The sequence below is a fragment of the Pelophylax lessonae genome, assembly GCF_965119305.1.
Source record: "Pelophylax lessonae genome assembly, chromosome: 10".
NCBI classification, from domain to species: Eukaryota; Metazoa; Chordata; class Amphibia; order Anura; family Ranidae; genus Pelophylax; species Pelophylax lessonae.
In genome coordinates, this window is record NC_138777.1 from 148,606,675 (window position 1) to 148,633,436 (window position 26,762).

General features: G+C 45.2%; 1 protein-coding gene across 1 annotated transcript in view; it reads left to right on the forward strand.

Annotated features, from left to right (window-relative positions):
* The window catches only part of PACS1 (phosphofurin acidic cluster sorting protein 1), a 550,726-nt gene that overhangs the window by 317,442 nt on the left and 206,522 nt on the right, over positions 1-26,762 (forward strand). The gene's annotated exons all lie outside the window — the stretch shown is intronic.

The following is a 26,762-nucleotide window of genomic DNA, read 5'->3' on the forward strand; positions in this document are numbered from 1 at the left end:
AGCAGTAGGGGGTCCTTTGGAGAAAGTGGGGAAATTTCTTGACTCCCTCATCAAGGAGCTAGTCTGTGACTTACCCTCCTATGTCAGGGACACGGGTGATGTCCTGAATAAAATCCGGGACTTGCACTTTGAAGGGGAAGTGATATTGGTTGGAATAGACGTGGAATCTTTATATACCTCCATACCTAACGCCTGGGGTATATTAGCAACATATCACTTCCTTGAGAAAAAGTTCCCCCTCTGTGCAGCACAAAATTAATTTCTTGTGGACATTCTGGATTTTGCACTGTCCCACAATTTCTTCCAATTTGCAGGCAAATACTACCAACACATTAGAGGCACAGCTATGGGGGCACCATGGGCCCCCTCATATGCCTGCCTACACCTGGGTCTGTGGGAGGAGGAGACTGTGTGCGCCTTGTCTATGTACCTGAGCCATGCTTCTACGTGGCTTAGGTACATAGACGATGTGTTACTGGTCTGGAATGGCACAGTAACACAGCTCCAAGAATTCATGACTGAACTTAATAATAATCCCCGCAATATCCACCTCACCTACACATGGGACAAACAATGTTTCTCTTACGTCCTCCGACAGTCGCCGCCTCTTCATATTCATCACATATGGGGTATTAGACTTTGCTCCGAAGGAGTAGCTAGGCAACAGAATATGTTAACATTAAAGCTTTTAACATATCCCACCCTCAAGGGGTGGTCCCCTCAGTCAATACCCTCCTACTTCCTGCAACCATATCTCAGTTTTAATGTCTAGCTTGTCAGGAGTGGCTGGCTCTCTCTGTGCTGGGGCTTTGTGCCCCAGACTCTTTCTTCTTTTTTGATATTTTATTTGAGTTTTCTCTCTACCTTTACTTAGCTGTTCTTTTTGTCAGCATTAGTTAGTTCTTCGGATGAAGAGGATCATGCGGGCTGGGTCTCGGGCTGATCCCCCTGGTCGCAGGTCGTGGGTCAGTGGCTTTCCAGTCCGCCATCGAGCGTTCAGCCAGGTAACGCTCCTGGCACAGTGAACGACCCATCCCTGTTCGGTGCAGGGATGCTTGGTGAGGTGGCTACCTCACTGGACGCTGTGCGGTTTCTTAACCCACGTTCGGTGCGTCTTGTATGCGACTCTCCCTGCCTCATGTGCAGTGGCTTGTTCGCCTGTGCGGGTCCCCCACACCACTATGAGGTAAGTGTATTTATGTGGGGACCTGTCTGTCTGGAGGGGTGTCAGTCTGGGACTGTGTAACCTGTCTCTATTCACACTGTTTGTCTCCCTATCTCTCGGCTGCATGCTGTGGGCTGCAAGGGGGGGGGGGGGGGGGAGAGCTGTGTGACACTGTGTGTGTCAGCCTGGTCAGTGTGAAAAGCTGTGTGCTGTGGGGCATGTTTTTTTGGGCATGTTTGGGCATATACAGCGATCGCTGCGGCGATCTGACATGTATTCTTATACAGGGATGTCATGTGTGCTTTACTGCACTGTGGAGCGGCGGTTTCGGCGCCAAACGGCGCCATTTTGCCTACACTCGCTCCGGCCGCATGTTTTACATGCATGGCGGCCATTTTCTTGTAGCTTCCATAGGCTTTCATAGAGCGCCCTGGCAGCATCACTTCCTCTTTCCAGGAACACCGATCGAGGCAGCAGCAGCGGCGAGGGTCTCCTCAGGTTTTATCCTTCTGTTCTTGCTATCCATTGCCTGTGTTCAGTTTGCATATTCCCTGTGGGGGTCTCATTGTGCTTGCGTGTGGTGCGGTGGGCTGCGCTTGCCGCGCTTGCTTAAAGGGGCAGTTAACCCTTTATTGTACAGCATTACAGGGGCAATGGATTCTCAGGAGGGCAAATTTCCTACCGCCTTGGTGGAAAGCCAGGGGACCGCTGTTTCCCCCCCAGGGGGGGATTTAGCCACTATTGTGGCTGGCCTTGCTGCTCAGGTACAGATGCTGGTGGCTGCTCAATCTACTAAAAGGCCCAGAGTTGCTCTTTCCTCTGATTCTGAGGGTGAAGGTGATGGGGCTGTTATGGCGGGGGCCTCCTTATCGGGGTCCCGCTCCTCCCTAGATCTAGTGGGGTCCGAGGTGGAGGCTGAGGTTGAGGGGGTTGATAATTCTCCCCCTGGCTCGCCTGAAGAGCTTGCAATCATGGATGAGTTAATTGCTTCCATAAAGCAAACGCTGCATTTGCAGGATGAAGTGTGTCCCCCCGCTGCCTTGGCGGCTTATGGGACGCAGAGAAAACGCAGGACGCCGCAGGTTTTTCCCTGCAATGATGATTTTCAGCGCGCTGTTAAGGAACAATGGCGCAATCTGCGCAAACCTTTTGCTGTACCAAGTAGATTTAAGCTGCGTTATCCTTTCTCCCCTTCCACTGATGAAAGGTGGTGTGTGCCTCCCCCAGTGGATCACGCAATTGCGGTTTTAAACAAAGCCACTGCGATTCCTGCAGAGGATTCCCCTGTGTTCCGTGATGCCACGGATAGGAGATTGGAGTCTCTTGCCCGTCATACTTATTCTGTTACGGGTTCTATGCTTAACGCTCTGTTTGCTTCTCTCATGGCGGCCCAGGCGATCGCAAGTTGGACGCAGATGCTTAGGCGCGTCCTAGTGGCCGATTCGGCCTCGCCGGCGACCCTGGATATGGTGGATCAAATCCACCAGGGCGTCCTGTATCTGTGTGATGCGGACCTGGACCTGGTTACCTTGGCTGCACGCGTGCACAGCGTGGCGGTGTGGTCTCGCCGCCTGGTTTGGTTAAAATGTTGGTCGGTGGACCAGTCCTCACGTAAGACCTTAGCCAATCTACCTTATGATGGGTCTCGCCTTTTTGGGGAGTCCTTGGATGTGTTGATTAAGGGGATCACCGGGGGTAAGAGCACTCTCTTGCCCCATTTCCCCAAGGCTAAGGGGGCTTCTGGGAAGAAGCATGCTAATTTTCGGCCCCCTCAGGGGTCCTTTCGTGCCTTCCGGCCGCACTACAAGGGCAAGCCGTTCAAAGGTCAAGGCTCTCAGAAGAAGCCCTGGTCTGGGAAACAGAAGTCCGGTCAATCCGGATCTGCGGCCCATAACAGTTCGGCCTGAAGGGGCGCCCTCACCCAGTTTTGGGGTGGGGGGGACGCTTGCTCGGTTTTCTTCAGCCCTGGTTGGCCCGTGTGCGGGACAGATGGGTTCAGGAAATCGTTCGGTCTGGGTACAAGATCGAGTTTCTCTCTCGGCCGGAGAGCAGATTTTTTTCCCTCAAATCTTCAACTGTCTCCAGAGCGCTTGCGGGACCTGCACCTGGCGGTGCGGGACCTGAGGGCTCAGGGAGTGGTGGTTCCGGTGCCTCATCGGGACAGATTTCGGGGGTTTTATTCCAATCTGTTCACCGTGCCCAGAAAGGAGGGCAAGGTTCGTCCAATTCTGGACTTGAAGGCTCTGAACCGCTCTGTGCGGGTTCGCAAGTTCCGCATGGAATCCCTGCGGTCGGTGGTGGCTGCCCTGGTTCCGGGGGAATTCATGGCCTCCATCGATTTGAAGGATGCGTATCTTCACATCCCCATTTTCGAGGGTCACCAGAGGTTCCTTCGATTTGCCATTGCGGAGGATCACTACCAGTTCGTGGCGTTGCCTTTTGGTCCGCGGGTCTTCACCAAGGTGCTTGCACCGGTTCTGGCATTATTGAGGGCCCAGGGCATTTCTGTCCTGGGGTATCTGGACGACATTCTGGTTCGGTCTGCGACCAGCCAGGGTCTGGAGAAGGACCTGTCTGTCACGATGCAAACTCTACAGGAGTTTGGTTGGACGATAAATTTTCCAAAGTCGACACTGAGTCCGTCGGTTCGTCTTCCCTACCTGGGAATGATTCTGGACTCCGTGCAGGCGAAGGTTTTCCTGCCGGAAGACAAACTCAGAACTCTTCAGGAGGAAGTCAGGTCCCTCAGGGACGTTCCGCACTCGTCTCTGCGGACGTGCATGAGATGTCTGGGATTGATGGTCTCGGCCTTCGAGGCGATTCCCTTCGCCCAGTTTCACACGCAGGGTCTCCAGGCGGAGATCCTGTCCAGGTGGGACGGGCGGCCTCAATCTCTGGATCTTCAAATCTCGTTGAGTCATCGCACCAGAAGAAAACTTCTGTGGTGGCTCCAGTCCCCGTTGGTGTCCGGGGGCAAGTCGTTTCGTCCTGTCTCGTGGACGATGATCACCACGGATGCCAGCCTGTCGGGCTGGGGTGGTGTTCTGGGCGTTCTGTCCGCCCAGGGAACTTGGTCGGAGGGGGAGTCTTCCCTTCCGATCAACATTCTGGAATTGCGTGCAATAAGTCTCTGTCTTCATCGCTGGACGGACCGGCTGCAGGGCTGCCCGGTTCGGGTGCAGACGGACAATGCCACGGCGGTGGCCTACATCAACCACCAAGGGGGCACCAAGAGTGCCCGAGCGGCCCGAGAAGTGGCCGACATTCTGTCGTGGGCCGAGACTCATGTCCCGGCAATAACGGCGGTTCACATTCCGGGAGTGGAGAACTGGCAGGCGGACTATCTGAGTCGCCAGACCCTGGATCAGGGGGAATGGTCTCTCCACCCGGCTGTCTTCCAGATGTTGTGCGCGAAGTGGGGTCTTCCAGATGTGGACCTGTTCGCGTCTCGTCTCAACAACAAGGTGAAAAGGTTCGTGGCAAGGACGCGCGACCCTCGGGCAGACGCGTCGGACGCGTTAGTGGCCCCGTGGCATCAGTACAGGCTGATGTATGCGTTTCCACCGATTCAGTTGCTGTCCAGGTTCCTTCGCAGGTTACACTCGGAACGCAGCACGGTGATTCTGGTGGCACCGGACTGGCCTCGCCGGTCCTGGTACGCAGACCTCGTGAATCTGGCGGTCGACGCCCCGTGGCGTCTGCCTCTTCGAGACGATCTACTGTCTCAAGGACCGATATACCATCCTGCTTTACAGTCTCTGGCTTTGACGGCCTGGCTGTTGAGACCGAGGTCCTAAAGGAGAAGGGTCTCTCCCCAGAGGTCGTTCATACTTCGATCAACGCGAGGAAGTCTTCCTCGGGGAAGGTTTATTACCGTACTTGGAAGGCCTATTTTGCCTGGTGTGAGTCCAGGGGGTTTTCACCCCGCACATACTCGGTTTCCCGAGTGCTGTCCTTCCTTCAAACAGGTGTCGATCAGCGTTTGGCGCTGGCTACGATCAAGGGTCAGGTATCTGCGCTGGCCGTTCTGTTTCAACGTCCCGTGGCCTCCAACTCCTTGGTTGGCACTTTTATTCAGGGTGTGCGGCATCTGGTTCCTCCTAGGAGGGATCCTTTGCCCCCTTGGGACTTGAATCTCGTTCTGTCTGTGTTGCAACGTGCTCTTTTTGAACAGATCAGGGAGATCTCGTTGTCTATGTTGTCCAAAAAGGTCGCCTTTTTGGTGGCGATCACTTCGGCTCGCAGAGTGTCGGAGCTAGCAGCTTTGTCCTGCAAGTCTCCGTATCTGGTTGTTCTTTTGGATAAGGTGGTCTTGCGACCTAATCCTTCTTTTCTGCCGAAACGAGTTTCGGATTTCCATCTTAATGAGGATATTGTCTTGCCTTCGCTGTGCGCGAAGCCTAAACATCCTAAGGAGGTGAGATTACATTCTCTGGATGTGGTTCGGGCGAGAAGGGTTTACCTTAAATCGACTGAGTCTTTTCGAAAGACGGACTCCTTGTTTGTTCTTCCTGAGGGTTCTCGGAAGGGCATGGCTGCGTCGGCCTCTACCATCGCAAAATGGATCAGGCAGACCATTGAACAGGCGTATGCCTTGCAGGGGAAGGTTCCCCCTGTGCCTGTGAAGGCGCACTCTACTAGATCTCTGAGTACGTCCTGGGCCTGTCGTCATGGGGCTTCTGTAGCCCAGGTGTGTAAGGCGGCGACCTGGTCGACCGTACACACTTTCACAAAATTCTACAAAGTAGATGTTCAGGCATCGGCGGATGCTTCCTTTGGCCGCAAGGTTCTTAGTGCGGCAATTCCCTAGGGTCCCTTGTTGGGGACCTCTGGCTGTTGGGATAAAGTTTTATCCCCTGGTTATTTGTCTTTTCCTGGGATGTTGCTCCTGTTGAGCAATTGTTTTTTACTATAGCCCAGCTGGTTTCCTTCCTTTGGTAAGGTTTCTTTCTTTGATGCGGAGACTGCGTTGCCTTTCGGCGCGGATGTGTTTCCCTCCCCTCATGTTTGCACTGCTTTGGGACGTCCCCATATGTGACGAATATGAAGAGGCGGCGACTGTCGGAGGACGTAAGAGAAAACGGAATTTTTGTAAAATCTTACCTGTAAAATTCCTTTCTCTGAGTCCTCCGACAGTCGCCGCCCCCGCCCCTCTTTTGGGGTTTGGTTGTATACTCTACTGCTATTCCACTAAAACTGAGATATGGTTGCAGGAAGTAGGAGGGTATTGACTGAGGGGACCACCCCTTGAGGGTGGGATATGTTAAAAGCTTTAATGTTAACATATTCTGTTGCCTAGCTACTCCTTCGGAGCAAAGTCTAATACCCCATATGTGACGAATATGAAGAGGCGGCGACTGTCGGAGGACTCAGAGAAAGGAATTTTACAGGTAAGATTTTACAAAAATTCCGTTATCTCATTCCTTGACCTAAATCTAAATTTGGAAAATGGGAGGTTAGTTACCTCTACCTTTAGGAAGCAAACGGCTGCTAATACTCTCCCTAGAGCAGACAGCCAACATCCCACCGCTCTTAAAAAAGGTATCCCAGTTGGCCAATTCATAAGACTGAAACGCAATTGTACAAAATACAGTGAATATGTCAATGAGGCCAAAAAACTATACCTACGCTTTAGAGAGCGGGGATATTCCCACCGTACCCTTCGGAGAGCCAAAAGACAAGCTGGCCAAAGAACACGTGACCAACTACTTACACCCAACCCTAAAATTAATGACCAAACAGTGGCACCACCGATTCTAATCACCAAATATGGTACCCAATGGTGTGAAGTACGCAACATTTTAGAACGACACTGGCATGTGTTACAAAATCCTGAAAGATTGAAGAACATTGTGGGCCCAAGACCACTTATGGTGGCCAGAAGAGCAAAGAACCTGAGTGACCATCTGGTGCACTCTGAGTTCATTAAAACTCAATCCCAAAGTAACTGGCTGTCAGACCAACCCAAATTTAAGGGTATGTATCCATGTGGACATTGCCACATATGCAAATATGTGGAGAAAAGCTCAGTCTTTTTTGACTCGACTGGGAGGAAAAAATTCAGGATAACCTCCTTTATTAATTGTAATACTTCGCGACTCCTCTACCAGATAACCTGCCCATGTGGTAAATACTACATAGGCAAAACAAAGAGGACACTGAGAATCAGGATAGGGGAACACCTAAAAAGCATAAGGCTTAAGGAGGATACCCCGCTTGCACAGCATTTCATTGAAAATCATGGAGGCAACCCTAGGGGTCTGAAGGTAAAGGGATTCTGGGCCCTCAACATTTCATCTCGTAGGGGGGACTTTGACAAAGTACTCCTACGTGAGGAAAAAGCCTGGATCTTCCGGCTCTCCACACTCACACCATTTGGGCTCAATAATGAGCTTAGCCTTAAGGTTTTTCTGGACCCCTAATTACTAACAAAGCCCTCGGCATTCACATTACTGGGTGCTGGTATCCTTAGTAAAACTTGCTAAAAAACCCATACATTAGGGCCTGATTGCCCACTGTCCCTTGCAGTTATTGACTGAAAGGGACTTGACTATAATCTAATCTTAATCTCGATACTAGTATTCATATTACAGTAATCGAGTATCCAATACCCAATAACCAGAATAGAATAGGCCAAAGAGCAGAGTGCTTAATATAGCACTCTGCCACGATGGCCATGCTCTGCACCATAGTTGTAGCCCTGCTCATGCTAGCCCATATAGGGGATATGTATTTTGCTTAAATGTTTTGATTATCTATACACTAAATGGTTTTATTTACCTTTGTTATATTTATGTCCTTACTCATTGCACTAATCAAGCAGGACTCACGTCACTTAGACTCAGGTTCAGTGACATGGGAGGCCTTTACCCCCCTGCACTGACTTCCACAACCATTTACCGCCAGGCTTTTAATGCTCAGTTGCGACCCGACATCGGGAACAAAACTATATTGCACTGCAACGGTACTCAGGTAGAAGTACCATGCTAACACCACTAGATGGCCTCAGTCCGGACGTCTCCTGGAGCACCTAATTGTTGATTGATGTAACCACGGATACAGTCTATATAAACAATACCCGGAGAACGTGATGACGTCCTGAGGAAGCGTGCGCAAGCACGCGAAACGCGTCGACATCACACGCTGACGCCCCACCCACCTTCCGTCCCCAGCACGAGATCACGCTTGGCTGGCTGAACACCCTCACCGCGACCCGGAAAGAGTACCAGGAATACATCCGGAAGCGGATTCGAGTCTGTCTCTACAGCTCCCTTGCGGTGAAAGCTATCAGCGATTGGCAGGAACAAGTCCTTCGGACAGCCGGACAAGATATTATCTGCATCTACCATCCCTGACTGAGACTGAGACCTGAGTGCGGAGCGAGGTACTTCCATCTCTGACTACAGGATGAGAACGGGGGATGTCCGGTAAGACCAAAACTTTCCTACATTTACATTGGACTACCAAACTGGATTGCCAGTTTAGCAAGGTCTTTACACCACACCCCCGGAACCCCCAGCAACTCCTGCCATAGGTCCGACTGGGAATCCCTTGATGCAGATATATCATCACAAACTTATGTGATGTCCCAGCACTGCCATACCCTGAACATTTAGCCAGCAAGTTTAGATCTCTGGCGATCAGCCGCCACAAGGGGCAACCTTGCAGTCCCCTCCCCAATTCTGGGGATCTCACCTTGGAGACTACCCTTTACCAATATTGCTGTTTAAGCAACACGGCTGGTTAAGCCACGATTCCTCCAGTACACCTCACCTTGCACTGCCCCACGGGGCCAGGTCCCTCCGGAGGTTTCCGGCCAGGAGATGAGACTTTCACCATTGGAAGTATGCCCTTTGTCTTATACTTCATGAGACTATGATGCTACACCTTGTCTTACATATGTGATGCCCAGATGACATTTGATGACATTCCGTCACACACTCAGCTATTCATCATACTGGTTCCAATTACTGGACGGGCATGCCCAGGTGTTCTCTCCTTAGGGCACCCATTCATTTTCTGCCTGGCCTACAGCACAGTTGCTCGGGCTTTTAGAGTGATACAAGGTCCTTTTCAGACCAATCACACTAAGCCTGCATACAACAGTGCCTATATGGGACTGGGTGGGCGGGGACATTAGCGTGTTTATTTGCTGTCTGTGTCATCCTGACACCCGCAGGGGTCTTCAGGGTCAATTAGTTTACCTGATGAGTTTCCACACATTTTTATTGATGAGATTTTTATGTCTTTTTTTGTGTGTGCATCTTCACCAATAAAGTCTTTTTTGTCTGCACTAATATCCCTGTGAGCCCCCTTCATTGCAACCATTCCAGGAGGGATATTCTCGTCCCTCCACCCCCACACCACATTGGTACTTGTATTCCAGGTTGCGTAGGGTTCCCGGTCACTACTGACCGTGCGGTACGTTCCCCACTTGATTCTCGACGGCTTATTCAGTCTGGCTTGAGAACACCTTCCAGCTACTCAGTTTTTTATGTTTTTTTCTCTTGTTACATGAACCCTGCCACACATGTATCCCCACCTGATCCCCTCAGGGTGGCCGCAGGACCCTCCAGTACCCCACTTGTGATGATGCATTATCAGCAGTTTTGGAGTCTTTGGTATCCCGTGTGGAGGTAGCCTGTTAGGGATGGGGGTCAAGAAGAGCGACCCCCGCCTACCCCTATGTCATCTGATACCTCAGATACGGATTCTGAGCTGGTCATTGCAGTCCCTTTTCTGGGGTTGTTGTCTCAGGTACGGTCTCCTCAGACAGTAAGGAGGACGCTTCTGCCTCCGCCATAGCACAAGAAGCGTTGGTGGAAGCACTAGTTGTGTCTGTCCGGGAAACCTTAAATCTTGAGGTTACACCGGCAGAGGTAGCTGAGACTCCTATTCCTTTTTTGGTACTAGCAAGCCTACCAAAATGGTGAAGGGTTTCCCTTGCCCAAATAGGGTCGTCCGTAAATGAGCCCTGCTATTTCCAAACGCATGGCTAGGCGCCATCATTTTGAGGAATCCCTCATTACAAAGATAGACGGTACCACCAATAGTGGACTCACCGATTTCCAGACTAAATAAAGCCACTGTTATCCCGTTGGATTGACAGAATGGGCCCCACCCATCTCTAGGGTGGGGGGACGTCTTCACCGGTTTCCGGATCCAGGGCTTTCCAGAATCCCGGATAAAGGGGTTCGCAAGGTCATATGGTCGGGATACAAGATCGAGTTTCGAACACTTCCACCGGTGCGATTCTTCTCTTCCAATATTCGACATCCCCGGGTCGCTTAAAAAGCTTTGCGGGGGACAGCTTGATACAACAAGCAGTGGTAGTTCCCATTCCTTGGAGGAGTTCTAGTCGAACTTGTTCACAATGCCCAGGAAAAAGGGCTAGGTGCGTCCAATTCTGGTCTTGGAAGAGATGGAGTCCATCTATACAGTGGTGGCCTCCCTGCATCAGGGGGATTTCCTGGCGTCCATAGACATTTAGGATGCCTATCCTTGTATCCCCATCTTCGCAGGACATCAGCGTTTTCGTTGCTTTTCCCAAAGATCATCCCTGGTTCCCACCAGGAGACTGAACTATCTGGGCTTAATTTTGGATACATCCTTGGCAAGAGTGTTTCTCCATGCGGAGAAACTCCAGAAGATTCAGTCAATGATTCGGATGTTGCTGTCCGTCAACTGGCTGGGATTGATGGTCGCCTCCTTAGAGGCAGTACCGTTTGCCCAGTCTCATACCCGAATTCTCCAAAGAGGAGATTCTTCTCATATGGAATCGGAATCCCGATTCCCTGGACAATCGGATCCGATTGAGTGAGCGGACCAGGGAGGCTCTGGTCTGGTGGCTTCGGTCTCCGATGCTCAGCCAGGGGAAGTCATTTCTTCTGATAAATTCCAGGTTACAGATAAATGTGTTGGAACTGAGAGCGATCAGACTTTGTCTGATTTACTGGACCGAGCAGCTCCAGGGCAGCCCGGTTCGGATCCAATCGGACTATGCCACGGTCATGACTTATGTCGATCACCAAGGGGCACCAAGAGTGCCCTGGCGGCCATAGAAGTGGCCAACATTCTTATTGGGGGAACAGTTGTTCCAGTTCTCTCTGCGATATTTATCACGGGGGTGGACAGGCAGATTATTTCAGCCGTCAGATTCTGGATCAAGAGGAATAGTCTCTTCATCCAGAGGTATTTCACCAGCTGTCCCTTCATTGGGGCACCCCGGATATGGATCTATTGGTAGGTTGGCTCAACAGGGCTCGCACCCGCGATCCTCTAGCGGACGCAGCAGACGCGCTGAACGGCCTGTAAAGGCAGTATCAGCTACTATATGTCTTCCCCCCTCTCAAATTGCTGCTGAGATTTCTCCGCAGGATAGAGGTGGAGGGAACTCCAGTTATCCTGGAAATTCCGAGCTGGCCTCGTCAAGCCGGGTACGCCGACTTGGACAGGCTAGTCGCGGACGCTCCTTGGAGACTTCCTCTCAAGGAGGATCTGCGGTCTCAAGGACCGATCTTCCATCGTGCTTTACAGTCGCTGGTTTTAATGGCCTGGCTATTGAGACCCAGGTACTGAAGGACAGAGGGTTGTCAGCTTCAGTTATTCCTACTCTAATTAAAGCAAGGAAAGCGACTTCCAGCAAAGTCTATTATCGCACATGGAAGACTTATATCGCGTGGTGTGAATCTTTGGAATTTCCCCCACGTACCTATTCGGTGACCCGAATCTTGGCTTTTCTGCAAAAGGGGGTTGAGCAGAAACTATCCTTAAGCACTATCAAGGGTCAGGTTTCAGCATTAGCAATCTTCTTTCAGAAGCCTTGGGCTACTCATTCCTTGGTGTCCTTGGTGTCTGGCTCCGCCAGTGCGCGCACTCTTACCGCCCTGGGATCTTAATTTGGTGTTTGTCGGTTCTTCAGAAACCTCCCTTTTAAAATATCAGGGAGATTCCCTTGCTTACATTATCCCAGAAGGTGGCCTTCTTGGTGGCTATCACTTCTGCACGCAGGGTGTCAGAACTGGCTGCATTATCATGCCATTCCCCATATCTAGTGGTTCATAGGGATAAGGTAGTTCTTCATCCGAAGCCACCCTTTCTTCCTAAGGTGGTTTCAGATTTTCATCTGAATGAAGATATTGTGCTACCTTCCTTGTGTCCTAAGCCCAATCATCCTCAGGAATATGCATTGCATTCCTTGGATGTGGTTCGGGCAATCAGGGTATACCTGAAGACTACGGAATCGTTCCGTAAGACGGATTCCCTTTTTGTGATCACAGATGGCCCCAGAAAGGGGTTGCCTGCATCTGCCGCGACTATCTCCAAATGGATTAGACAGACAGTGGTACAGGCTTATTCTATTAAGGGTCGGAATCCTCCATTCCCTGTTAAGGCGCACTCCACTCGAGCACTCAGTACTTCCTGGGCCTATCGCCATCAGGCGTCAGTGGTCCAGGTGTGCAAGGCGGCTACCTGGTCGTCGGTTCATACCTTTACAAAATTTTATAAAGTTGATGTGATGGCATCGGCGGATGCCTCATTTGGCCGCAAGGTTTTGCAGGCCGCAATTTGAGGAGACCGGTGGTCTACCTCGAGGGTTTTTTTCCGTTGGAATTTCAGTTGAGTCTCATCGTGTGATTGATGAGCCTTTAAAACTTCTAGTTGGCACCGGTTGGGCCTTCTAGATTGGATTTTGATTTCCATTTTCCCACCCCTCATTTGTGGCACTGCTTTGGGACGTCCCGAGTTGATATTAATCAAGGAGGACTACGTCTGTCAATGAGCGACAGAGAAAAATGGATTTTTGTAAAATCTTACCGTAAAATCCTTTTCTCTTAAGCTCATTGACAGACGTAGTACCCGCCCCTCTGTTTTTGAGTTGGGTTGGGTTAAATTCTCTAAACACTGCTTTGTGACATAACTGATTTGCTGTAGCAGGAAGTGAGAGGATATACCCTCTGGGACTGCCCCTAGGGTGTGGCCAGAACGTTTTCTTTCCTGTCTAGTCCTACTCCTGTAGAGGGCAGTATAACCCGAGTTGATATTAATCAAGGAGGACTACGTCTGTTAATGAGCTTAAGAGAAAAGGATTTTACGGTAAGATTTTACAAAAATCCATGTTTAAGGCCACTGTTGCATTTCTGAAAAAGAACAGGGTGAAAGTAATTCAGTGGCCAAGTATGTCTCCTGATCTGAACCCAATTAAAACACCTATGGGGAATTCTGAAGAGACAAGTTGAGCATCACTTTCCATCCAGCATCCAGGCTCTAAAAAAAGGTCGTTCTTAAAGAATGGAAAAAGATAGATGTTGCAATAGGTCGCCAACTTGTTTATTCCATGCCTAGAAGACTTGGTACTGTCCTTACAAATCATGGAGATAATACAAAATACTAGATGTAGTAGTTGTTGTTGTGGGATGTATTCATTTTTGCATCAACTAAAACTTAAGATTTTGTAATCTAAGTTACAATAATAAACTTTTATGTAATGGAGCTAAACAAATGTTCTATAAAACTTTTTGTCAACATTTTGGAAATTGTTCTTGTCTTTCAGATATTGATTAAAATCTTACTTTTCAATAGGGGTTTACTTATTTATGCTGAGCACTGTATGTATGTGTGTGTATATATACACTATATTACCAAAAGTATTGGGACCCCTACCTTTACACGCACATGAACGATATTGGGATCCCAGTCTTAGTCCGGTAGGGTTCAATATTGTGTTGGCCCACCCTTTGCATCTATAACCGCTTCAACTCTTCTGGGAAAGCGGTCAACAAGGTTTAGGCATGTGAGGCCAGGCACTAATGTTGGAGAGAAGGCTTGGCTCACAGTCTGCACTCTAATTCACCCCAATGGTGTTCTATTGCGTTCAGGCCAGTCAAGTTCCTCCACCCCAAACTTCGGGGGCAGAATTATGGCGTGTGCCTGTTTTTCAGGGGTTGGGCTTGGCCCCTTAGTTCCAGTGAAGGGAACTCTTAACCACTTGCCGACCGCCGCACGACTATTTACTGCGGCGGTCAGCCCCTCACAGGCAGAGTGACGTAGGTCTACGTCGCTAGCCTGTGAGGGTCTAGGGAGCGAGCGCGCGCGCGCCGCCGGAGGCGCGCTCCCGCTCCCGAGTGGTCACGGACCCGCCCGCGCGTGTGACCGGCGGACCCGATGTCCGCCGGTCACTCGGCGATCGTCGGGGGAGAGGGAGAAAGGCAGACGGTTAATGTAAACAAGCCGCCTGTCATTCTCCCCGGTGTGTATGAATGATGATCATACGGTTCTACTATGTAGAACCGTTGATCACTGTTCATACATCTCAAGCCACAGCCAATCACAGTTAGAATCACGCCCCTAGGGACACACACAGCCCCTCCCTCTCAAAAGTTAACCCCTTCACTGCCAGTGTAATTTTACAGTAACAGTGCATATGTATAGCACTGATTACTGTAGAAATGTCACTGGTAACCCCAAAAGTGTCAAAAATGTCAGTCAAGGGTCCGATCTGTCCGCCGCAATGTCGCAGTACCGCAAAAGAAATCGCAGATCGCCGCCATTGTGCGTTAAAAAAAAAAAGACAAAAATGACAATCTTTCCCTTTGTTAGTAAACGCGATAACTTTTGCGCAAACCAATCAAAATACGCTTTTTGCGTTTTTTTTTTTTTTTTTTTTTTACCAAACATATGTAGCATAAAACAAATTGGCCGAAAATGTTAAAAAGTTTTGATTTTTACATTTTTTTTTGGGGGGGGAATTTCATATAAAAAAATGTGAAAAATATTGCTATTTTTGCAAAATTTACGCTCTTTTTTTGTTTATAGCGCATGATCAAAAAATCGCACAGGTGATCAAATACCACCAAAAGAAAGCTCTGTTTGTGGGAAAAAAAGGAGGTCAAATTTGTTTGGGTACAGCGTCGCACGACCACACAATTGTCCGTTAAAGTCACGCAGTGCCGAATCGCAAAATACCCCCTGGTCAGGAAGGGGGTAAAATCTTCCGGGGCTTAAGTGGTTAAGGCATCAGCATACAGATGCAGATCAGCCTGTCAGTGCTCAGACCACACGCCGAACACTGCATCAAATTGGTCTGCATGGCTGTCGTCCCTGAAGGAAGCCTCTTCTAAAGATGATGCACAAGAAAGCCCACAAACCGTTTCCTGAAGACTAGAAGACTAAGGACATGGATTACTAGAACCAAGTCCTGTGGTCTGATGAGACCAAGATAAACTTATTTTTTTCAGGTGGTGTCAAGCGTGTTTGGCGGCAACCAGGTGAGGAGTACAAAGACAAGTTTTTCTTGCCTTACAGTCAAGTATGGTGGTGAGAGTGTCATGGTCTGGGGCTGCATGAGTGCTTCCGGCACTGGGGAGCTACAGTTCATTGAGGGAACCATGAATCCCAACATGTACTGTGACATACTGAAGCAGAGCATGATCCCCTCTCATCGGAGACTGGGTCACAGGCCAGTATTCCAACATAACAACCCCAAACACCCCTCCAAGTCGACCACTGCCTTGCTAAAGAAGATGAGGGTAAAGGTGATGGATTGGCAAAGCATGTCTCCACACCTAAACCCTATTGAGCATCTGAGGAAAATCCTCAAATGGAAGGTGGGGGAGCGAAAGGTCACTAACATCCACCAGTTCTGTGATGTCATCATGGAGGAGTGGAATAGGACTAGTGTCAAACCTGTGAAACTATGGTGAACTCCATGCCTAAGAGCTTTAAGGCAGTGCTGGAAAAAAAACTGGTGGCCACACAAAATATTAACACTTTGGGCCCAATTTTGACATTTCTACTTAGGGGTGTACTCCCTTTTGTTGCCAGCTGTTAAAACATTAACGGCTGTGTGTTGTTATTTTAAGGGGACAGCAAACTTACACTGTTATACAAGCTGTACACTCACTACTTTACATTGAAGAAAAGTGTCATTGCTTCCGGGTTGTCACATGAAAAGATATAATAAAATATTTTTCAAAAATGTGAGGGGTGTGCTCACTTTTGTGAGATACTGGAAAAATTAGTAGATAAGGGTTTGAAAAAAAGGGATTCTCACTAAGAAAGAAGCAAAATACCTAGTTCCAAATTTATGTAGGATTCCGATCATTTACACAGTTCCCAAAAGTCACAAGAATATGAATAATCCTTCAGGTCGTCCTATAGTTAATGGAATACAATCTGTTGGGAGCCAGAATGGGACAGTATCTAGATGAGTTCCTACAACCTTTGGCAAAAAAGGCTAAATCCTATCTCAGAGATATAAAACATCTTATCCAGCTACTAAACAGCCTTACAATAGAAGGACCATATATACTAACCACAGCAGATGCCCATTCTCTATATACAAGTATAGGACACCAAGACGCAATATTAGTGACAAAATGGGCTTTAAAACACTTAAGTGTTATCACAAGGAAACAACGTGCTTATTAATTAGAAAATTTAGAATATAGTTTAACTCCTAATTATTTTTGGCATGATGAAGTATTCTTTAAACAGATTGGAGGAATAGCCATGGGAGCACGTTTTGCACCTAGTGTGGCTAATATCTTTATGGCTGAGTGGGAGGAGCACAAAATATATAAGACTAAACCCAAGGAACTCAATATGTATAAAAGATATATTGGTGACGTAATCATTGTTTGGAAAGGAAATGATCACTTCTTCGTTTTTAAAATCTCAATCAGAATAATAAAAATATTTCCTTTTCTTGGGAGTATGATCAGAAACAGATCAACTTCCTAGACCTTACCATCTCTTTCAACATTAAAATAATTGGCACAAAAACGTTTAAGACGGTGGATCGGAATAGATACACACCGTTTAAAAATTGCCACCATGCCCCATGGTTACTAAACATACCAAAGGGTCAACTAATCCGACTAAAGAGGAATTGTACTGAAGCAGAAGATTATATGGAACAAGCACAGAAGGTTGGGACAGAGATTTGTAGAAAAAGGCTATAAAGAAACTCTCATAAAACAGATAAAAGGTGAGGTGGACCAAATGGATAGAGAACTGATTAGAGACAAAGAGATGCAAAATAATTTTCATGATAACTTACCAATAGTTTTTTTATTTTTTGTCTATAAACTTTTATTAAAAATGCTTTTCAATACAAAAATACAATGTGTACATAAACATTTATAAATTGTGAATGAACAGTTTTCAAAATTTGGAATATTATCATTGACATTTCCTATTTTAGTTGCGTATTCATTCAATATACCTGTATTACAAATAAGTAACAAAAGTCATAAAAAAATATATATATATATTTATATAAATAATACAAAAATAGAATATCGGGCATTCATTTTAAATTAAAGCAGCTTGTGAGGCTTTGTATAGAAACCAAGGATCCCATTTAAGGTCACATAGATGTTTAGTGTTGCTAATGGTATGTTGTAGATATTCCATATGTTTTATTTCTTCTATTCTGTTTAGAACTTGTGAGAATGGTACAAAGTTCTCTTTCCGATGTAAGGCTATTGTCCAGTGTGCCGCTACACATATTGTATGGATTAGCTGTAGAAATTGCGGGGATATATCTTGTATATTTTGAAATAATATGCACTGGAAATGTGACAGTATTTTTTTACCTGCCATTTGGTCAATGATTTTAAATAATCCAGACCAAAGCTGCTTGAACAACTACAGAATATGTGTAAAAGCGTTCCAGGAAGTGGACATCCTCTAAAACATTCTGGGGGGGGGGGGGGTGTCCGCAAAAAAATTGTACTGGTGTTTAGTACCATCTAGTAAATAATTTTACCGCTGTCTCTCTAATTGACAGTGACCTAGTGCATTTACGCAAATTGGACCACATCAGTGCCCAATCTTTTATGGAGATTTCTGTGTCCAAATCTGCTTCCCATTTTAGCATATATGGTAGTTTTATATCTGGGGGTTGTGTATTAAATTCATTATACAGGATGGAAATAAGTCCCTTTCCCTTGGGTGTTGTGAAATTAGTAGGTAATTAGGTCTCTCTGTGTCCGGCATGTTATAAGTGTTGAGTATGTTTTCAAAAGGGAGAAATAACTTACCAATAGTTTTAAACTATGGAGCACAACATAAAAAAAATAGAAAAAATAATTAAGAGACATTGGCCCATTTTGACATCTGACAAACATTTAAAATGGGAATTACCAACAAATCGGAGATTCACCTATAAAAGAGCCCCTACGCTTTGAGATAGAATGCATAACAAGGTTTCTTGTTATGCATGTTCTAAAACCAAAAGACAGAATATCAAAATAACTAATTTTGTTTCTACTACCACTGGAAAAGATTATACCATCAGAGACTGCATTACATGCAGAACGGAAGGGGTAGTATACGCCCTCCAATGTCCTTGTAATATTCAATATATTGGCTGCATTAAACGCCCTATTTTGGAAACTCGTAAGAGAACACGTCAAAACTATTTTAAAAGGGTACCCGAAACAGTGTATCCAAGCATTTTGCTACACATAATAAAGATGCTTCACTATAAAAGTTTTGGGCCATAGAAAAATATCACCCACATTGGAGATGAAGTAATAAAATTGACACCCTTAGCCAACGCAAATATTTTTGGATCCATGAATTACAGACACTTCAGCCTTTAGGTTTAAACATTGAGTTTGATATTAATTGTTTTATTAGCAATTATTAAAGCCTATAGGATCCATTAACTAGGTAGGTGGGGGACTAGGCCACCCCTTCACCTAGTTAGTTATTGATGGATATGCACCTAGTATGTCCTTTGTGTTGTGTTTTTCTATTTATATTTTTTATCTCATTAATCTCTTCCTTTGTGATTTTTATAGATTTTTATATTTTATTTTTTAGTAATATATATTAAATATTATTATTCAATTTTATTATTTACTTTCTTTACATCTACCCTTACCTATTCATAGTAATTTACCATAGGTGTGCGCAGCCTATTGCATTAGGGTGTGCACCCCAAAGCTCAAACACACATGACTTTCTCTGCAGCCTTAGCTGCACTGGACAGTGTATGAATGGGAAGTGCTCTGTGCTGAGCGGCTTACTGTTCATTCACAAACTGAAGCATAGTAAACCTAGTTGTGTTCACAATGTTCATTTGGAAAAGGAAGGCACCAGTAAATTACATTTTTACTAGCCGCTTTACTCACGCTCCATCCTGCAGCGTAGTGATTAGGATGTGCCCAGGCACACCCCCTGCGCACGCCTATGTAATTTACACAGTAGATTTTATCGATTTCTGTATGGATTTATGGTTTTTAGCCCCTCTTATGAATCATTATGTTTACATTCATTCCAATGTTTGTCTGGGTAGTTTTTTTTTTTTTTTTGGTGTAGGCATGTATGTTTATTATCTTTTCACTGCTATACCCGCAATTGTAGTGCTGTTTACATTACTTTTAGCAAAGTATGATTGTTCAATCTGTATTTATGTATATTACTGATGTCCTTTTCCGTAGCCATTTTTGCGGAGTCGTGCCGCTTGGTTCTTCTAAGTGACTACCGCTCTACACAGCGCATGCGCCTCTTTTCGGGTCTGCCGAGGTTTATATGCGCATGCACGGAAGTAATGTTACCCGCGATCCAGGAAGTTGTAGAAGCGTATTGTTTTTCTGCCACTACATGAGATATAGACATCGTTTTAAAGTCTAAATTCCTTTTCCATCTAGAGCCTCTTTGGCCCTAACTATATTTTTCACCTTTTTTGGAAAAATACATTTTCAGTACAAGTGACCATACTGAGCATGCGCGGACTTTCCCTGGCTGACGGGAGCTACTGAGCATGCCTAATGAGATTATCACCTGGCGTAAATCATTGCCAATTTAATATATATAGCCCCCACACACGCCGCTTGGTTTCTTTTTCCTCCAGTTGAAGCCATGAAGGATATGGCATAACGTGTAGAGGTACCAAGCCGTGGGGAGGTTTGAAGTAGGGCTGCCACGACGCGTCGACTACAAAAAATCGTCGACGTGCGGAAAAAGCGTTGACGCGTCAGCACGTGACGTGACGTCACACGCATCTCACGCGAGTTGCATTAAAATAGCGGAACAGCAGCGGTAATGGCGACATCTGATCCTGGGGGAGAAAAAGCCAGCAGCAGCAGCGGTTCCACGTCCAGCAGCAGAGTACAAAAGGCTTCCAGCAGCAGTTCCAGCAGCACACCACCAGTACAAAAGACAGCGAGAGCCCGATCACGGTCATCAAGGGTATGGGAATACTTTCAGCAGAGGCCAAATAAAATGGTCCTCTGTTCCCTTTGCAAAAGTGAAATGGCGTACCACGGCAGCACAACTGCTATGCATGAGCACCTCAGAAGAAAACATCCTGGCGCACTGACCACAAAGGACGAGCCATCTTTGTAAGTACTAGTACTACTAATTTCAACAATATTAATTAATGCATTGCATTGCTATCTGATGATTGCTTAGGCCGGGCCAGCTCACTTTTCTTAAATGGAGTGGACTACATACAAGGCATTTTGCATTTGCAGCCCTCAGTGTCTGTCTTGTGGATCCCTCAGGTCATGATTGACAACAAGTGAGTGCAGTGAGTGCAATGATCTGACCACCAGCACACCTGAGAGCTATTTTGACTGTCACTGCACTCTGTCTGCAGCATTATTAATTACAACATTGGCCATGGATATCTCAAAATTCTACTAGAAAAAATACAATTAATATTGTTAGCGTTGAGGCTGAGCATTCATAGATGTGTAAATTGGTAATGTTATTAATTATTATTATTATTAATTATTATTATTGTTGTTTTTCCTCAGGAAGAGGCAAAGCTGTGTACAAGATTTTTTCTTTCATAAAAAGGATGTCACTGCTTGCACACCCCAAGTGGCCATTACACTTACCAATAGCATACTCAACATGATTGTAAAAGATAGGAGACCTCTTTCTATTGTAGACGGTCAAGGATTTTGTGAGATGATCAGCACATTTTACCCAGGATACACACTTCCCTCCAGGTCCCATTTCACGAAGCTGATGGAGAGGAAATATGAGGAGAATTTTGAAAGATTGAAAGCGTCAATCAAAGATGTCAAATCCAAAATGGCTCTCACCACAGACGCATGGACCAGTATTGCCACAGAGGCATACTTGGGTGTCACATGCCACTTCATTAATGAAGACTGGAAGCTTACATCCTACAATCTGACCACTATGCCACTTGAAGATCGCCACACAGCTGAAAACATTGCTAACTGGGTGGAAAAAGCAGCTGAGAAGTTTGAGATATCCATGGCCAATGTAATTGCAGTTGTTCATGATAATGCTTCAAATGTTGTCGCTGCTCTGCGTATTTTGGAAGAAAAGCATCCTGGCATCTCTTCTCTCAGGTGTGCTGGTCATACATTGCAGATAGTTGTCAACCATGCCCTGAGGGATCCCCAGATCAGCAAGACACTGAGGGCTGCGAAGTGCCTTGTGGAACATTTTAAAAAAAGTGAGCTGGCCACTACAAAGCTTAAAGCAAAGCAACAACAAATGGGTACCCCTGATCATGCACTAATAAATGATGTATCTGTAAGATGGAACAGTACTTTACACATGATCAGTCGCCTGCTTGAACAGAGGTGGCCTGTGACTGCCACACTTTCCGATCCTGATGTCACACCACGAGGGAAGCGCTTCCTGGATTTAAAACGTGATCAGTGGAGCTTACTTGAGGAAGTGGAACAAGTCTTGAAGCCTTTTGAGTGTGCTACTGTTTTCTTGAGTGGAGAGTCCTATGTGACTGGTTCCGCTCTACCTCCTTTGGTAAAAGGCCTCCAGAAATCCATACAGAGCACAATTTGCGAGATAGCGGCAGTCAAGGCTTTCCAAAATGTTGCTGCACAGGAGATGACCTCAAGATGGGAGCGGGAAACTAAATTCAGAGATGACGGAGGAGAAAATATATGTCTTATTGCAGCAGCCCTGGACCCCAGATTCCGCAAGCTAAAATTCCTGGCAGCAGAGGATAGTTTAAAAGTTCACCTCAAGGTCCAAGCTCTTGCTCTTGAAGAGAAAAGAAGATATGAGGAAGAGCAAACACATCAACGTCAATGTGAGGAACAGGTTCAGTCAGCCAGTGCAATGAGTCCAGACATGAAACTTTCAGAAAAGAGGCAAGTGTCTGTGTTGGACTCTTTGCTCGGGTTAAGATTCAGATGAACACCACAGTAATGGTGAGGATGACACTCACATCCAAGATCCAGAAATTCACAGTGAAGTTGTGAGGAATGAGATACACATGTACTTTAGTGAGCAGGCCATTCCAAAGGAAGACAATCCGCTGAAATGGTGGAAGGAAAATGAAGGGAGGTTTCCCATCTTGGCCATGCTGGCAAAGAGTTACTTGTGTGTGCCTGCAACATCAACCCCATCTGAAAGGCTTTTCTCAGTTGCTGGCAACATTGTGACTAAAAAAAGAGCAAGCCTAACTGCAGAGCATGTCGATATGCTAACCTTCCTCCATTGCAATGCTATATTATAGGTACAGGCCCCCAACCTGTACCTGTTGCACTCTCTTGGGTTGTATTGTTGGACTTCTTTAAACTACAAGATGGCTGTTGGCTGCCTTCAGGTAATCTTTCCTCAGTATTGGCCATTATAATTTGCACAGTGTTGAGCGGTGCTTGCTTTTTGTTGGACTTGGCTCCTTTAAAACTATGTTAGTTTTTAGGTATGTTTTACATTTACAAGTAACACACACACACCAAAAAAATACTGGTCAAACACTGTATATGGAAAACATACCTAAAAAGTAACAAAGTTTTAAAGGAGCCAACTAGTCCAACAAAAGCACTGCTCAACACTGTGCAAAAGTAATGGCCAAAAATAATGGCCAATACAGCAAAAGATTACCTGAAGGCAGAGAGCTGACTTGTAGTTTAAAGAAGTTAAAGTACTGTTAGGCAGATATGGCATTTTTCATGCCTGATGCCCTAAAGTGTTTGGCACTTTATGTGTCTCTTGTATTTTTGCACAGTTGCACAAGTTAGTGTTGTTGAGCACTGACTGCAGTGCTTTATAATTTATATGGCACTTTAAATGCTTTTGGTTTTGAATTAATGGCATTATTCCTGCCTGATGTTAAAGTGTTGTTTACATTTTATTTTTGCCACTGAAACTTCAACCACATTGAAGTATTTTTTGGAAAAACTTTAATAAAAGTTGAAATATTATATTAGAAGTTGTACATATCATTTTTTGTAAAGTTATTCAAAGGATTATTTAACTAATCAAAGAAAGAACACTAGATTAAGCAAAAGAACACTAGATTAAGCAAAAAAACAAAAAATTTAAATAATCGTTAGATTAGTCGACTAATCGTAAAAATAATCGATAGATTAGTCGACAGACAAATTAATCGTTAGTTGCAGCCCTAGTTTGAAGCTACATTTGTGATCATCTTGGATGTATTATTGATAAATCTGGTTTTAATTGAATAAATGTTAGTTTAATGGTTGAAGCTGGTTTTTGGTTCATGTTTTTATTGTTGTGTGGGTACTGCCCCATTGGAGATTCTCTTTTTATCGCTACCTTTTTTGGTGTAACATCTCTAATGTGAAGTAATCCTGAGACCAGATGGGAGTATTTAACTTATGCCTGATACCCCTAGTGGGTTAACTGTGGAGGTGAGCAGACACTTCACCTGGTGATTGCAGCACAGAGAGATCAGACACGGGATATTTTCATTACTGCACCTTTAATTAGAAAGTTTAAACCTAATGTTTAAACCTAAATTTAGGTACCTAACACTGCTTCCATTTTAACACATATATTTATGGGAATTTTAAGGAGTACAGAACTACAGTAATGTGTGTCTTTTATAGCTGCCTGGAATTTGGTTTAATGTTCCTCAAAATACACTGTAAATGATATAAATAAAGCGCATGTTTAAAATTATAATGAGCAATCTTTTAGGCCCCTTTAACATGCGTGACTTGTCCTGCGACTTATCCGGAACTGCAAAGTCGCATGACAAGTCGTACCCCATGATTTCAGTACCATTCATATCTGTGCGACTTCATAGTAGTCCCTGCACTACTTTGGTCTGATTTAGATGCGACTTGAGGTTCATAGACCTCAAGATTACACAGGCGTTACTTTAAATTGCGTCAAAGTCTCATCACTTTCAGGTCGTACAAGTGTGATGAGGCCCAAAAGACTTAGTTGCAAAAGAAGTAGTTACTTCCATTTCCTGCTGTCTGTTCCTTCAAATGTTGAGAAATCTTCAAAATTACAGCTGGCGATTCCCTAAGCTGTAAAAGTGACCTGACTAGCCATTGGATCCGTTACAAGCAGTGTGATGGTTCAACACCCCCCCCCCCCCCTTTCAGCAGTGCTCTACGGCACTGAAGCCAGCAGTTCTGTCGCTAGATCATAGAGACCGGAAGCAACAAGCATTTAGAGCCGGTTCACACTACTCCGACTTGGGACGCGACTTGTGTGCCCTCAAGTCGCCCCAAGTCTCTTGTCATTACAAATTCAATGTAAATGAATGTGAGCGGTCCTAATCTGCACTACTGAAGTCGCTCCGACTTCAGAAAAGGTTCCTGTACTACTTCAAGGCGACCTCTATCCGACTTGTGCACATAGATTTCAATGGGAGTCGCCTCTAAGTCGGATCCTTATCTATTTTCAAGCGACTGTGATCAGACTTTCCAGGAAGAAGAAAAAGATTAGCCAGGCATTCCCCACAGACAAAGTCGCCTATCATTTAAGTCTCTTGCAAGTCTCTTCAAAGTCGCGCTAAAAAGTCGCTCCTTCATGGGGCGACTTTCTGGTCGCGGTAGTGTGAACCGGCTCTTAAGCATTTCATCACTTACTGGTAGGACACATGTAAACAGAGCCTTTTTTTTTTTCCACATCACGCATTCAAGGGTAGATGAGTGGGCTAGATTGAACACTGACATCAGGGAAGCCTTACTATTCATATAGTGAAGATTTACCAGCTATGTTGCCGCAGTGGAAGCCTCGGTTTGCCTTTTTTTCTTTCATTTTGATTGCTTTTACATTCTGTTGGTTTATTTTTTCACCTGTTTGTATATACTGGCCAATAGTCATGTCGTTTACAAGTAATGTTTTTTTTGGCTATGGTTGACCATGTTCTTGTTCAATCCTTTTCACAATATTATAGCCCTCAATAAAGATGGAATAAAAAAAAAAAGGGTACAGGAGAGATCTGGGGTCTTAAAGACTCCAGATGTCTCCATAAAGAGGACCTTTCATTCTTTATTGTTATCACAAGGGATGTTTACAGTTCTTGTGACCTCAATAAGCGATCAAAAAAAAAAAAAAAATTAAAGGGACAGTTTAAAAATAAAATATTTCAACAAAATATTTTTTTTATTAAAGGCCACCCTCCCTTAATGTTCACACGCAATGGTGAACACTCATTTGAGGTATCACTGCAAGCGTTATAGCTAGAGAAATAATTCTAGTTCTAGACCTCTGTTGTAAAACGTCACCTATGGAGATTTTCTAAGTATCATAGTTTGTCGGCATTTAATGAATGTGCACAATTTTAAAGAGTGACATGTTGGGTATTCATTTACTCGGCGTCACATCATCTTTTATGTTTCACCAACAAATTGGGTTATATAATGTATTTTTATACATTACAATCCATTAAAGTGTATTTTTTCCCCCAAAAAATAGCGTTAAAAAAAAAAAAAAAAAAAACGGTGCACAAATAACGTGGTCTAATAAATTGTAATGACCACAATTGTATTCTCTAGGGTCTCTGCTAAAAAATATTTTATATATATATATATATATATATATATATATATATATATATATATATATATATAGCTGAGCTGCCATGGCAGTGGAAATCAAGGACTTGACTGACTATGGCTGTGGCTCTTTAGACAGGGTTGCTTGGATCACAAGACTGGTTAAACAGAATTGAAAACCTTTGGCAACTAAGGCAGTTCACATACTGTATATGTATGCTGCCAACCAAAAATTTTTGTTTGTTCTCAACATGCTCTCTTCAGTGTGCCTCTCTTTTAGAGCTTCTTTCCAAGATGTGCACACTTTACTGTTCATCAGGAACCCTTCCATTTGGCAAACATGGCACTACAAGATTTCATCTTCGGCAAGTACCTTACACACTTTGCTTACCTGTGCACATCTTCCAAGCTCTTTTCTGCTCAACTAGTTGCAGATTTTAAGGCATTTTATGGAAGATGAATATCAAAGAAAATGATTTAATTTATTTCATTCAGATCTTTGATTAGTTACTTTATCAGGCTACTGTTGGTGTCCAGAGAGCCTACTGAGGACAAACTGGAAGTCATTTTTAGCCAGCGACTGCCCCTGGTGACGAGTATGATGACCTGGGATTGCCAGATGGGGCCTGGAGCTGAAATGAGAAAGGCGAAACCATAAAACATCATTATACGCTGTTTGCTGCTTATGTTTGTAGCTTACCATTTGGTGAGTGCAAAGTGGTGGAGGATTTGTTACACTTGTGGTGATAACGTACATGGCAAAACGTATGTGTTTGGGGGAAAACACAAATGGACACAGTTAAAATAAATATTGTCCTTTTTTTTTTTTTTTTTTTATGAATGCGTTTTTTATACAAGGTGCATAG